We start from the raw sequence: 16,412 nt of genomic DNA on the forward strand, positions 1-16,412 counted from the left end.
TTACACAATATAGCTCACTTTAAATCCTTAAATGGTTTCAATCAACAAGGTCCCTTTTCATGCATATTTCCAACATACAAGTAATCTTAAACCTACAATAGGCCTAAAGCCCTTCCGTCATAGTATATCATGCATTTCACACATTTACAACATTTAACTTGCATATTACAACTTACAACTTCAACTTCAAATTACAACTTATAAATATTACAACTTTAATTACAAATCGAAACATAAGCTTAAATGACACAAACTACTAGACTTAGGCAAAACGACATGAACAAATATGTTAATGAACTCATCCTACATACATATGAGATGTTCATGCCCTAAGTCTAGCCTAGGCCACATGGCCAATAAAATGCAAAATGGTAAAGGTGCTCCCACTAGTCATCCTACGGGCTTCTTGCCCGCCGCTCCACTGCCACTGCTACCTCCTGAAATAGTGCCCCAAGACGGGGTGAGATATACGGATATATCTCAGTAACCCAGAGGTTCTGGAGAAAACTCTGCCCAATGGTTCACTTCGATGCATATAAATAATATAAAACAACCACTTTCAAAACGGGATATAGCAAGGGATTTAGAGAAACTAGGGAATATCGGGATATAAAATACGACGAAGCTGGAATGGTAGCTACCAATACCATGCAACGTCCTCGGCATATAAGTCTACGGGTCTCATCCAAGGCGTGTTCCAAGAACCACAACCAAGGTACCCCTTCCATCCATATACACCCGAGACTTCCTAGTGTTCTCCTACCCAGATGACACACCACGACCCTAGGTCAACTGGAACTCCCTCTCGGAGACCTATCCAGTGGAAGTCCGCACTGCCCGAAGGCTACACTGTCTACTGGCCAGAGACTCGGTACATAAGTACCCTCATAAATACTACATGCATGCTCATGCTGTTCTACACTACTCATACACATTTCCTACCAATACCATCAACTGGCATGGTGGAACACAAAAGGGGAACAAGCCCCAGTACCAAGAGGTTACCTTAATTTGTTCCTCCACTTAGCTCCACAGCATTTTATTTCCCAAACTTGTTACTCAACAGAATGCCTACACAGAGGACATTCCCAATTACTCAAAATTCACACAACACATGCTAATTCATAATGATACATGCATTGATCCAATCACTTACATCAATCCACTTGGTCCAGGACCAAGGGCAATCCACCGACTCACGGTTCAGGATTCAAATCGACGTATGGCAACCTACATAACCATGTACAGCCATCAGTATACGTCAATTCCATCAAAACGCGAAAAACGTCAAAATCACTCACCTCCCCTTGGAAGGTTCGGCCAAACAAGGAAATTTTTCAATTTTATTTTTCTAAATTTTCTTTCTCATTTTATTACACATCCTTAGGTTGCCAAGAGGCTAATTCAAGTGTCGTTTTTCCGTTTTACGTCTTTTAAGCATCGTTTTGCTAAATAATTCGCTCTAGGTTCTTTTATGTCCCTAAATACAATTTATTATTTTCCATTGATTCTACCACTTTCCAACCACCACACAACCCATTTTAATACCATTCAACACTTGATATATCATCCAATCAACACAAACAACCTAAACTCCCTAATGCTCCCTTTATGGCAGAATTACACACTTGAATTTCCAAATGATTTTTCACTCAATTTTCATCATTTCACACCTCTTACAACACCATTATATTAACATATAATCATCTAACAACTCAACAATAACATCTTAAAACATTTTTCCAAAATCCAAGTCATGACACTTCAAAAATATTCTAAGTTACAAAATCACATTTTTCACTTAAAATTTTCATTGCATCTATAGTTAATACACATTATTCTAAGACACTTTCATGTACAAACTTTTCCCAATTGAGCTCTCTAATATCACACATCAAAAAAATAAGGTTTAGGGTTCATGAATATCAACTACAATCAAACCATGTAAATGGATGGAAATATACTCATAACCAAGGCTTGATGCTACCCCAAGACTCCTCCAAGCAATGGAAGCTCAAATGACTCCATGAACCTCCATTTTTTTTCCAAAATTCGAATCTGTAAATGGCTTGAATCTCCCCTAACACACGGTTTCAAGGCTCAAGAGTGGTACCAATGTGTTTAGAAGGTGTTTTTCATCAAGATTCAAGACAAAAATCGATGGATTCAGTGAAGAAACGGCTAAGTTGTGATCAAATGAAATTTTGCACAATGAAGGGGGAGAGAGGGCTGCAGCTCGGGTTTGGCAAGGAAGAGGGAAAGAAAGGTGGTGATGAATAGTGAGGGTGAGGTGGCTTAAGTGGAGTTTAAGTGGGGTGGGTCCCACGCCACCTCACGCGTTTTAAAATTCCTTCGAACCTTCACCAAACGTCCAAAAATTCGCAACATATTTAGAAACTCTAATTTTTAACATTAACCATTTTCCTTTAATTATACTTGATCAGATGAATCAAGAGTTTACCAGTCGTTCGGAGAAAACATTGTTTTAAGTTGTTGCGCGCGTCGTTGGCACGCTTCCCCAAACTGACTTAATTCCATCAAATATTATCAGAAATCATATTTTCTAGTTCTATAGACCATTAATAACTCATATTTGAAACCTAGAGCTCAAAACTCAATTGGCACGTTTTACGGTGCAATCGTTCCGCGGTATTTTGACCCGGAAAAAATATTATTAACTGATTTTTCTGAAACTTGCCTAACCACTCAATTTTTTGTTCTGAATCTGATTCTAGGGTTATTTTTATCATCTGGGACCTTCTACTAAATTTTTATCTTCCTAGGGTTGCGTGTTGGCTAATTATCATTTTGTCCTTTCTTTGTATTTTGGCCTAATCTTTAGGATTTTCACTAATCCTTTACTTAATTACTCATTTAATATTTTAAATACTTAATTTAAAATTGTGAGGTGTTATACATTCCTTAAAAATTTTGTGGGTGTGTATTTTGATGACATTCTGATTTATAGCATACACTTGAGTGAGAATGTTAAGTATTTAAAGTTTGTTTTGAATGTTTTGAGAAAGGAGAGATTTCCAGCCCAAAGACGTTCCAAACTGCTTCCAAGGGGTGATCAATCATTTCAAGTGATTGAGAGGATAAATGATAATGCCTACAAGCTTGACCTTCCAGGTGAGTGCAATGTTAATGCAACATTTAATGTTTCTGATTTATCTCCATTTGATGTAGGTGCAGATTTGAGGACAAATCCTTTTGAATAGGGAGGGAATGATATAAATAAGGAGACAACACCTTGTGATCCATTACAGTTGTCAAATGGGCCAATCACAAGATCAAGGGCCTGAAAGAAAATGGCCTTGAAGGCCGTAAAGCATGTGAGGATGAAAACAAAATTTTCAAAGCGGAATTACACATACCATATCAAGAAACATGCTTTAGGACATGGATGTTACCTTGTTTGCTTTCCAAAACTTGAAGATGATCAAGGTGAGGTTTGAAGATACAAGCCCTCTAATGTTGATCCACACCACCCTATGTCAAGACGGAAGAACTCTTCTTCAAGGCCACCAACAAACACCAAGGGAGGCAAGCTAGGCGTCCCTAATGGAGAGGTAGGAGGAAAGGTTTGTTAAATGAAATATCTAATGAATCATCGTACATGTCAAGTACATTTCCATTTGAATTGGTAATATCAAGGTGTTTAGTTGAGTGAATTTTAAGCAAGAAAAAACACAAAAGTGGCGCATGGAATTCACTTAGAAAGTGCTAGGTAATTTTCAAAACTCTCTTAAGAAAAACCTCACAAAAGGATGACCAGAGGAGATGAGAGAATGAGTGAATAAAAATCTGATTTCTTCACTAAAAAATCAGCCCTATGTACCGCACACTAGGAGAGGAATGAGTGGAGTTGTTGCAAATCAAATCTTGCCAACAACCTCCTATCCTATCCTCATGATATCAAGTGCATATCTCAACAAAAATCTGACTTAACAACCATCATATTGCCAGCCATATGGTGCGCCTCATTTAGCCTCAAAACAGTCTAGATACGTTGAGCAGTTGCATTCAAACTTGAGCCAACTCACTCACTTATTCTCTCAACAAACCAAATCTGATTGGAGCTCATTTGGTTGATCCTATGACCATCACAAGACCCCAAAATCAGCGCCCCAAATCAGCCTTGGATGATGCCCAAAGATCTCCTCTTGATACTTGGGATTTATTCCAACAAGATCTTGACTTATCCTTTTGTTATGGTGCCCAATGATGCCCAAACATTGAAATTCAAACGATCAAACATTTAAATTCAAAATTCAAATTCTCAATTTAAATTCTAAATTCAAATTTCAAATTTCAAAATTCAAATTTCAAATTCAAAATTCGAATTTCAAAATTCAAATTCCAAATTCAAATTTCAAATTCAAATTTCAAAATTTAAATATTTGATAATTAATTTAACTAATTAAATTAATTAGTAATGTCTTGGACCATCCAAGCCCATTACATGATCCATGCGCCCTTTTCCCTTTTGGTGGGCTTCCAAACTTCTTCTTGGGCTAACAACCATTATTAGGCCCAATACCTTTAATGCTATATTATCATGACAATAAGGTGTTAGTGTGTGACCCATTAGGCCCAACTTGTTGTACAAGTGGCCTCAAACTCAAGAGGGGGGGTGAATTAAGTTTTAAAAATATTTCTATTAAAATGCCTTACTTTTCTTTTTCAAAGCCAATTTATTTAATTTAAATAATTTACAGCGTGTAGTGACTAAATAACAGAAAAATAGATCAGGTAAATATTTGATGAGATATGAATTTAAATATGCTCAAATGATTAATCAATGCTTATGCAAGAGATAAGGGATAGAGAGATTTGCAAACTTGATATATCCTGGTTCGGTCACTACCACTGTGACCTACGTCCAGACTGAAGTCGCTCGATCAAATCTTTCACTAACGGTCAAGCTTCACGGGTGCTTGACAAACCTTTACAAATTCCCAAGACTTCTGTCTCTTGGTAGACTAACAAGGGTTCACTCCCATTTCCAAGACTTCTGTCTCTTGGCAGACCAACACAAGGGTTCACTCCCCTTTTGATTCAAGAAGTAAGATGAAGGTGATAAAGAGTGGATATGTACTCTCAAAGTACAGATATTACAAATTGAAGAACTAGTAGGTGTATAGCCTAACAACAAAGATAAGCTCAAGTCTATGCAATGATCAAAATGAGTAATATGTGAGCAAAAGCAAGCTAGAATGAGTGATAAAGACTTGGTAAATGATCAATGACCGAATTGTGTGTATTTGAGATGTTAGGGGGGTTTATATAGGCACCCAATTCGAAAACTAGCCGTTTATAGTCGTTTAAAATAGTAGATATCCGGATATTCATCGCGCACATATCCGGATATGTGATATCCGGATATTCAGTATCAAATATCCGGAGATTGATATCTGGATATTCTTGGTCAGATATCCGAATATTTCATGGCAGTGACCTTTTTACACATTTTCGAAAATTCCTTTCTTTCAATATGGTTTCTATGACTTGTAAAGCATATGATTGGTTGTGGAAATTAACTAGAAAAGTATATTTTATGTAAGTACTCTTTCCAAACCAATTTTGAACGATTTAAACCACTTGATTTGACTTTTCTTAACGGATGTATAAGGCCATGAATATGTAACTGTTATAATACCATGATTCTTTTTTTTGCTTAAGTCATTTGAAAAACCTTTAGATGCATGTTTGACTTGTTAGTTCAAGATTCATTTATGCATTTGATGATGTGTATGACTTGAGCTTATGCAATGCTATAATACTATACACCTTTACACATTTTCCTAAGTCCTAGATAAATATACCATTGAGATCTTGGACTTGACTTGATGCTTGGCTTGCATGTTTCTTGATTTGATTTCTTTTGGATGTTGCTTCACCTTCAAGCAATCTTCTTTGACTTGTTTGTTATCATCAAAACTATGCTGACGTGGAATCATCAATAGTATCATCGTGGCAGCCATATCATCACTTTGATTCTTCACAACATAGCCACTGACATAAATGGGCTTGGGCCCAACAAGCCCACAACCCATCTAATGAAAACACATAGCACTAGCAATGCTTTGTTGCCCCAGAGCTAGTTAGGTTAATGACATAATCATCCTATTACACATATTTGGTTGCCGTATGTATTTCCTTTCGTCTCTGTTACCTTCCTCATTAAACCTAGGGTAAGGAAACGTATCAACCCTTGCGGTTTAGGGTAAGCGTTATTCGAAATAGGGAATCTTCAATTTACTGACTCTAACGGCAGATCATCTCATGACCTCTTTTACTATGCATAGATTCCCGGGTCCTTGTAAATGTCATCCCGATTTCTCCGGTTTACAGATAACCTAATCTCTCACAGAGATTTGACGAATTCCTTCAGCTTATCACCCTAGCCTTGTGCTCTTTCAGGACAAGCCCAACAGTGTACCTATGAGTCTCCATGTTTCAGGTATACGAGGTATACAGTCAAAGCGTGCCTTCTAGAACACAGTCTAGGTAATAACTTCTGGTCTAAGGAAAGACATACCTAAATATAAAGAGACTACTCTAATGATACTCTCTGTGAGATTTCCTCAGAGAGTCTCTTTTTGGGTCTGTTCAGTGCGAGCTATACCCTTATAGGTCCACCCACGACTTTAGCTAAGACATCTCCATATCTGCAGCAGATGAGGTCTTTACCTTGTATCCAAATACAAGTAGATAAGTCGTGCTAGTCTTACCCGAGATCACCGATCCCCATTCTCAGTGTTTCTAGACTAGGAACATAGAATTAGAAATAAACGTGCGGTATCCTTGAATCCTCATAATCGTGATCTCATCACAGATACTCAAGAAATACCTGTTCTATTCCAAGGGGTTTATCCAGTTTATTCATAATATATTGACAATAATATCGAGACAAAATATGAAACAGGATAAAGTGTGCTTATTAATTATTTGCGACAAAAAGGTCCACATCTTTATCCTGTTTTTACTGTTGTATTATATTATTGATATGCATCGAAGTGAGCCATTGGGCGGAGTATTCTCCAGAACCTCTGGGTTACTGAGATATATTCATATATCTCACCCCGTTTTGGATACTTTATTTCAGGTAGTGCCAATTATAACACCTTGTATTTTGTAAACGTATTATTATACATGAAAATGTGGTTTAAAGGGTAGGATTAGTGAAAATCCTAAAATTAGTGTCAAATCGCATAAGAAGGGTAAAATGATAATTTACCAAACACGTATCCATAGGCATGAAAAATTGAGTAAAAGGTCTCAAATGGTAAAAATAATGTCGGAAATGGATTCAGAACGAAAAATCGAGTGGATAGGCAAGTTTCGGAAAATTTGATGAATAATGATTTTTTGGTGTAAAATACTGCGGTATAATTGTACTGATAAGCGTGAAATTATGATCAGTATTTTTGGGAAGTAAAAATATGACGTGAACGAGAAAAATACGTAGGTTATGAATTTGTGAGTTAAAATGAATGATTTAATAAAGTTAAGTGACATGTGGGACCCACTTAAGGGTTTTAAGTGACCAAAAAGGCCAAGTGTGATTCAAAATCAGTTTCTCTCTCCTATTTCTCTTCTTCTCCCATCGAGCTTGTCGCCATTGGAGAGGGTTTGAAACTTTTGATTTTCTAACTTTTTTTCTAGACACTTTTGGGAGAAATTTCCAACTACAAAGTTGTTCCCCTTGAGATTGTGAATGACTTTCATGTAGAGTGCATCTTGTGGGGAGCAATGTGTGAAGAGAAAATACCCCAAATCAGTCACGAAAATGGATGAATTTTGGAGAATTTTTGGGGCTTTTTATGTTGAACCATTGGTTGTAGATCACTCCCTTGGACCTTTGGAGACTATTGGTGGTAAGTTTTCACATTCTCTGTGAGTTTTCCATGAGATCATAAATTGTATGAGGGTTTTGCAGTTGTAAGTTGAGTTATGGTAGTCGGGAGCATTAAATGGTATGTCTCCTTTGGAATTAAATGCTTAGAATGATAAATGATGATGTTTGATGTATTAAAAATTATGGTGATATGAAAATTTGTAACTTAGTGAAAAATTGAGTGGAAATTCAATACTTTGTGAAGTTGATATGTTGGGTGATGGTGTAGTTGAGTTGTGGAACATTGGTATGAATTAATCATAGGATTATATGATGGGTATAAGTGTTGAATGGAATTAAAAACCTTGGAATATGATTCCTTGAAGAATTCGACCTATAGGGTATTTGGAGGAAAAATGATCTGAAAACGTGGTTTAATCAATGGTTGATGCTTTGGTGCATAAATGGTGGGATGGTGAATTAGTTTGATGGTTGAAATGGTTGAGGTAGTTGAATTAAATGTAAGATGGCCATTAGGCCTAAGTGGCTATGTTTATGTATTGTTGTTAAGAATTGAATTGGATGTATGCAAGTGTTGATGATATTGGTTAATTGATGAATATAGGTTGCCACTCACGGATTTAATAGAAGTGGATTAAGCTTGGAGCTTACGTTGAGGAGAATTGGCTTCAGAGTGAGGTAAACCTTTGTAACTTGGGTTTAGTCCCTTGTGTGCTCCACCATACCTAGTGGAAGGTTGTGGTTGGATTTTGTGCGTTTGACATGGTGTGAATATGTATGATCATGCATTATTGCTTGTTTGTGTGACATGCTTGGAGTATGTTGTGTGTGAAATTTTGTGATCTCTGGCCAGTAGATGTGTGTTGGTTTGAACTTCTGCTGGAGATATCCTTTGGGGATTCTGGTCGGGTTTTGCTGTGGGGCCGACTCTGGGAGCGGTACTAGGATGATCCAAACGAGGGACTTCCGCTGGATAGGGCTCATGAGGAGTTCCAGTTGGGTTTTGCCATGGGGTCGTCTCATCCATGGGAGAGGCACCAGGAAGCTTCCCGGGGGTTATATGATGGGGTCCTTGAACATAATCCTTATGTGGATGTTCTTGGATTTGTGCCCAGTTGTTGTGATTTTGTATGTTTGGCATTTTACATGATGTTATTTGTTGCACATTGAGTGAGCCATGGGGTGGAGTGATCCTCTAGTACCCTTGGTTTACTGAGATATATTTGTATATCTCACCCCGCGTTTGGGGACACCATTTCAGGTTATGTTGAGCATGGAGGAGTTGAGCATGAGGTGCATAAGGAGGGCATAGCATGTTGGAGGATTCCATTTGAACTTAGGTTATGAACTTATTGCATGTTGATATTGCCATGCTTTTGTATGTTCATGACTATATGTTAAGTCCTTTAAAATTGAGTTATAGTTGATAAACCCCTAGTTCATCAGGTTTTTCAGCATGAATTTGTATTAAATTGTGTGATTAATTGGATGAAAAAAAGGTTAATGTCCTGGAAATCCCTCAAGTGTAAGTTCTGAAAACTTTGTTGAAAATCTACACTGTCTTGTAGGGAAATGAAGCTTAAGGAGCAGCAGAGAGAAGAAGAAGATTCTGGAGAAAGGGAAAATGCTTAAGTGTTGAGCGCTAAAACGTCCACACAGATTGTTTTAGCGCGCTGCTACAATTTGAAGGCAAAAGTTGTTGGTGCCGAGCGCTAAAACGTCCACACAGACCGTTTTAGCGCGCTGCTGCAAACTAAGGATGAAAGTTGCTGGTCTTAGGCGCTAAAACTCTCTGACCAAACGTTTTAGCGCCCTGCTGCTGCAAAAAGACTCTGGTCTCGAACGCTAAAACGTCTAAGCCAAGCGTTTTAGCGTTGGAGTTGGTTGGAAGCAGTTGAGCATTCAATAGACATGGACGTTAAAACGTTCAACAGCTCACGTTTTAGCGCCCAAGTTAGTTGAAAGCAGTTGGACATCCGTCAAACATGGATGCTAAAACGCCCATATAGAACGTTTTAGCGCCCATGTTAGTTTTCAGTTGTAATTTGTAACATTATAAAAGGCAAGGGCCTTCACATTTTCTAAAAAAAAAAAAGATTCATCACATCTCTCTCTCATATATCAGATCCTCTGATCTGACTTCTCTCTCTTACTTTCAAAGTTCTTAGGAATAGTGTTGTATTAGTTAGTGTTTCATATGTAATTGCACTTGAAGATTGAAGACTTACTATCATGACAATGGAGTTTGATCTTTCTTCTTCCTTTGTTTGTATTTCAATTATGTCTGAGTAGAGTCCTTTGTAGTCTGATTCAATGGAACTCAAGTTTGAATTTATGAATGGTTAATTAGATGTTTTGTTTATCTATTATGTGATTGTATGAAGTTGTCTTGATTAATTCTTCATGTTGATAAATAGTGTAGAACAGACATGTTTACATTGTTTCTCTATTTTTGACAACTTTATCATTAGTGTTCTAGTAGTCAAGACATTGATGCTAGCATTCTGATGTGGTCTTAAGACCTTAGTGATTAATGCATGTATTAAGAAAGGAATCACCAAGACATTGGGGTTTCTGATTAATGTATCTATCAGGGTAGTAAGACATTACAACTTGAGATGATACGAAAAAGGTTGATCAACATCACATAGTAGATAATTCATAATGGAAGTTGGTTCATCCATAAATTCATGCTTGAGGGAAATTGACATCTGACTACTTGTTAAGTTATATTCACATCTTATTGTTTATCAATTCTTTAATTTTATGCAATTTCAATTTCGAGTGACAAGAAATCAATGCAATTTAGAATTTTTCGGTTGACTCAACTTAGTAACATTTGGTTAGTTAGTGCTTGACACAAATCCTCGTGGGAACGATCTTTACTTATCATTTTATTACTTGTTTGACTAGTGCACTTACTAAATTTGACAAGTTTTTGGCGCCGTTGCCGTGGATTTGTGTTTCAACATTGACAGATACCATTGGTTGTTGAGATTGAATCTATTAATTTTTTTCAACACTTTATTTTTTTTGTATGAAATTTTGTTCTCTTGTAATTCTGGTGTATGCGAGGTACTATTGATCAAAACTCTTTGTTGTTTGACCCAGAATTAGAAAGGACAATCAGAAGGAACAGGAGGGCAGCCAGAAGAAGGCAATTACGAGAAAAGGGTGAACCAAGTATTACAGAACATGAAGAGATCATGGCAGAAAATCATGTGCAACCACCACAGAGGACACTGGGAGATTACATGACTCCTGCTGTCATTCCACCCATTGGAAGTGTGGTTCGACCTACAGTAGAGCCCAATAATTTTGAATTGAAGCCTGCATTAGTACAGTTGGTGCAGAAAGAACAGTTTGCTGGAACAAGTGCAGAGGATCCATACCTGGATATTGAGAACTTTTTGTTGTTAAGTGACACTGTGAAAATCAAGGGAGTGACCAGAGATGCCATTCTGTTGAGGCTCTTTACTCATTCACTGAAGGATGATGCCAGGAGATGGCTACAGTCATTACCACAAGGGAGCATTACAACTTGGGATGATCTGCAAACCAAGTTCTTGGCCAGATTCTTTTCAGCATCCAAGAGGGCAAAGTTGAAGGATGAGATCACAGGATTCAAGCAAAAGGAGTCAGAGTCTATCTATGAGGACTGGGAGAGGTTTAAGACTCTCTTGAGGAAATGTCCACAACATGGAATAGAAGTGTGGAATCAAGCAACAATATTCCTCCAAGGGTTGACAACCAACACCAGGACATTGGTGAATGCCACAGCAGGTGGTTCATTGACAACCAAGACCCCTCAGGAAGCCCTTGACATCTTTGAGTCTCTAGCATCTCAGGAGTTTGACAATGCTCCGGTGAGTGACAGAAGGACATGAATTATTAAACTTGATGACTATGATGCTTTATTAGCCAAGAATAACCAGTTGCAGCAAGTTCAGAAATAACAACAACAACTAGATACTCTCACCAAGCAGCTTTCTTCTCAGAAGGTTGCTTCTGTGGACACTAATTCTGTGTGTGCCATTTGTGGGAAAAGCCATGTTACTGATGATTGTGACTATGGAGGGTTTGCTGAACAAGCAGAAGTAAATGGAGTATGTTATGACCATAAAAACCAGAGGAATTACAACAACCAGGGGCGAAATGTCTATGTGCCACCATGGAAGAACAAGAATCAACACCTAGGGTTCAGTTACAGTTCCAACCATCAGTTGAATCCTCCACTACATCCTCCACCACCACATTCATCACAACAAGGTGATGCTTCTGCATGGGAGAAAGCTTTTGCCCAGTTATCAAAGACTACTCAAGATTACATTCAGGGGTCAAATTCTTTCAGGGAAGAAACTTCTACTTTCATGCAAGAGACCAAGACTGCATTCAGAAACCAGGAAGCATCGATCCGGAATTTGGAAACACAAATTGGCCAGTTGTCTAGACAGATAGCTGAGAGGCCATAGGGCAAGTTCCCTGGTGATACTATGTTGAATCCAAAAAAGCATTGCAAGTCCATAATAACAAGAAGTGGGCTTATGCTTCAACCGGTGAACAAGAAAGTGGATGAGAAGAAAGTGGAAGAAAAGAAAAGTGAGGAGGCAGTTGTTGTTAAGGATGTTGTAGTTGAAAATAATGATAAAAAAGAGAAAGTTGAGGAAAAGGAGAAAGAAGAAGAGGTAGTGGTTGACAAGAGTTCTTCACCCCAGAAGTTGATGAAGTGGGAGAAGAAGAAGGTGCTGACAAGCAGGACCAGCCAATCAACCTATCTCCATATGCTAAAGTGCCTTACCCTCAACGGTTGAAGCAAAAAATCCAGAAGCAGCACTATGCAAGGTTTCTGGATATTTTCAAGAAGTTATAGATTAACATTCTATTTGCTGAGGCCTTGGAGAATATGCCTCACTATGCCAAATTCATGAAAGATCTTCTGTCTAAGAAGAGGAAATTGAAGGATGGTGAGACAGTGGCCTTAACAGAAGAGTGTAGTGCCCTGATCCAGAAGAAGCTTCCACCAAAATTAAAAGATCTAGGAAGTTTCAGCATCCTTATTGCCATTGGAGATGTGAAAGTAGGGAAGGCACTCTGTGATTTGGGGGCCAGCATTAACTTGATGCCATTGACTGTATGTAGAGCTTTGGGAATCAACACCTTGAAGGATACCAATCTTATTCTGCATCTTGCAGACAGATCTATCAAGAGACCGGAAGGTGTGGTTGAAGATGTTCTGGTTAAGGTGGATAAGTTCATTTTTCCAGTGGACTTTGTGATTCTAGATATGGAGGAAGAAGATACTGAAAGCCCTCTACTTCAAGGGAGGCCATTCTTAGCAACTGCTAGATCCCTGATTGATGTTGAACAAGGGAAGCTAATGCTAAGGGTGAATGAAGAGACAGTTACAATTGATGTGTTTGAAGCCATTAAACATCCTGTTGATGTGGAGGATTGTTTCAGGATAGATATCATACAGGAGGTTGTGGAGGAAGTGAAAGGAGAAGATGACCTGTTGTTAGAGGAAGACAAAAGTAAGGATGAGATGAGTGGGGAATTTTATCAGGAGGAACCAGTAGTTGAAGAGCTTGAAAAGAAGGTGGATGACATTCCTAAGGGAGCACATAAGGTGGAATTGAAAGAACTACCTTCTAATCTGAAGTATGTGTTCCTTAGGGATGATCAAACATACCCAGCCATTATAAGTGCATTCTTGTCTGAAGGGGAGGAAGTGAAGTTGGTTGAGGTACTCAAGAAGAACAAGACAGCCATGGGCTGGTCATTTTCAGATCTTAAGGGTATCAACCCTTCCTTCTACACTCACAAGATATTGATGGTGGAAGAAGTCAAACCAGTAAGGCAACCACAAAGAAGACTTAATCCCACTCTGAAGGAGGTAGTAAGGAAGGAAGTGGTGAAGTTGCTTGATGATGGGATGATTTATCCTATTTCAGATAGTGCATGAGTGAGTCCAGTTCAGACAGTGCCCAAGAAAGGAGGGATGACTGTGGTTAGGAATGAGAACAATGAACTGATCCCTACAAGAATAGTCACTAGCTGGATGATGTGTGTTGACTACAGGAGACTCAATAAAGCAACCAGGAAGGTCCATTTCCCTATTCCATTCCTGGACCAGATGCTGGAAAGATTGACAGGACATGTTTTCTACTGTTTTCTGGATAGATACTCGGGCTACAACCAGATAGCTGTGGCTCCGGAAGATCAGGAGAAGACTGCATTCACTTGCCCCTATGGAATCTTTCCATACCGGAGGATGCCTTTTGGCCTATGCAATGCACCAGCAACTTTTCAAAGGTGCATGCTTTCCATATTCTCTAACATGGTAGAAAGGTGTATTGAGATTTTCATGGATGATTTTTCTGTGTTTGGTCCTACTTTTGATGCATGTTTAGAAAACTTGGACAATGTTTTGAAAAGATGCCAAGATTGCAATCTTGTGCTAAATTGGGAGAAATGTCACTTCATGGTTACAGAGGGTATTGTTTTGGGACACAAAGTGTCCAACAGAGGGATTGAAGTAGATAAGGCCAAGATCTCTGTTATTGAGAAACTACCCCCTCCCATAAATGTTAAAGGTGTGAGGAGTTTTCTAGGACATGTTGGTTTTTACCGTCGTTTTATTAAAGATTTTTCAAAAATTGCAAAACCATTGTGCAAGCTGTTAGGAAAAGATCAAGAATTTATGTTTACTGATGACTGCTTGCATGCATTTAATGTGTTGAAAGACAAGTTGATCACTGCACCTATAATCATGGAACCTGATTTTTCATTACCATTTGAACTTATGTGTGAAGCCAGTGATTATGCTGTGGGGGTAGTCTTAAGCCAAAGGAAGGATAAAATATCGCATGTCATTTACTATGCCAGTAAAATTCTTAATGAGGCACAAAAGAATTATGCTACTACAGAGAAAGAGTTATTAGCAATAGTGTATGCATTTGACAAATTCAGGTCATATCTGCTAGGGTCCAAAGTTATTGTTTACACTGACCATGCAGCTTTGAAGTATTTGTTAACAAAGCAGAATGCTAAGCCCAGGTTACTCCGATGGATGTTACTTCTGCAAGAGTTTGAAGTAGAGATCAAAGACAAAAAAGGAGTGGAGAACTTGGTGGCTAATCACTTATCCAGGATCACAGAGACACATTTACAAGAGGGTCTAGAGGTGGTGATCAAGGAAGAGTTCCCTGATGAGCAAATACTGGCCATAAGCACTGTTTCCCAGTCGATGCATGATCAAGTCTTGTCTGTTGACACCCCACCATGGTTTGCTGATTTTGCTAACTACAGAGCTGCTAGAGCCATGCCAAAGGATTTCACTTACCAGCAGCGGAAGAAATTTCTGTATGATGTGAGGAGATACATCTGGGATGAACCATACCTCTTCTATAGATGTTCATATGGAGTAATCAGAAGATGCATTCCAGAAGAGGAGCAAAAGAGTGTCTTATGGCACTAGCATGGTTCAGCCTATGGTGGCCACTTTGCAGGTGAGAGAACAGCAGCCAAGGTGTTGATGAGTGGCTTTTACTGGCCCACATTGTACAAGGATGCCAGAAAGTATGTGGGAGCATGTGACAACTGCCAGAGAACTGGGAACATCTCCAGGAGACATGAGATGCCTTTGAATAATATACTGGAGGTGGAGATCTTTGATGTCTGGGGTATGGATTTCATGGGACCTTTTCCCTCTTCCTACTCTAACAAGTATATCCTGGTGGCAGTTGATTATGTGTCGAAGTGGGTTGAAGCCATAGCCACACAAACAAATGATGCTCGGGTTGTTATAGCATTCCTAAAGAAGAACATATTTGTGAGAATTGGAGTTCCAAGAGCCATAATAAGAGATGGGGGAACCCATTTTGATAACAGGTTTGTTGAAGCTGTTCTTGCTAAGTATGGAGTGAGGCACAAAATAAGTACTCCGTACCACCCTCAGACTTGTGGTCAGGTTGAGATTTCCAACAGGGAACTTAAAAGAATATTGGAGAAAACTGTTGGGAATGCTAGGACTCAATGGTCCAAGAAACTTGATGACACCTTGTGGGCATATAGGACAACATTCAAGACTCTTATTGGAATGCCTCCATTTCAGTTGTTGTTTGGGAAAGCATGTCATTTGCCTGTTAGATTGGAGCATAGAGCATTATGGGCTGTCAAGTTCTTAAACTTTGACTCCAAGGCAGCAGGTGAGAAAATACTACTGCAATTGGATGAACTGGATGAATTCCGTCTGTCTGCTTATGAGAGTGCCAGCCTATACAAGGAGAAGACCAAGCTATGGCATGACAGAAAGATCACACCCAGGGATTTCAAGGTGGGAGATCAAGTGCTGTTATTCAACTCCAGGTTGAAATTGTTTCCAAGGAAGCTGAAGTCCAGATGGTCTAGACCATTTGTAGTTAAGAGCATGAAGCCTTATGGAGCGGTGGAGATTTGTGCTTGGGATTCTGACCAGAGTTTTACTGTAAATGGTCAAAGATTGAAACTTTACATAGGATGTGCTTTGGACAGGCAACTGATTTCAGTT

The 16,412-nt window shown here is 38.7% G+C and overlaps 1 non-coding gene across 1 annotated transcript; it reads right to left on the reverse strand.

Moving 5' to 3' along the window:
* Positions 1-11,463: 11,463 nt before the first annotated feature.
* Positions 11,464-11,570, reverse strand: LOC133310506 (small nucleolar RNA R71). The gene has a single exon (XR_009751467.1). It is a non-coding gene; the product is annotated as a small nucleolar RNA R71 (small nucleolar RNA).
* Between the last annotated feature and the right edge of the window lie 4,842 nt (positions 11,571-16,412).

Source organism: Gastrolobium bilobum, unplaced genomic scaffold (assembly GCF_033153095.1).
Source record: "Gastrolobium bilobum isolate Gb01-03AN ecotype WA unplaced genomic scaffold, APGP_CSIRO_Gbil_v1 utg96454, whole genome shotgun sequence".
Classification (NCBI taxonomy): Eukaryota; Viridiplantae; Streptophyta; class Magnoliopsida; order Fabales; family Fabaceae; genus Gastrolobium; species Gastrolobium bilobum.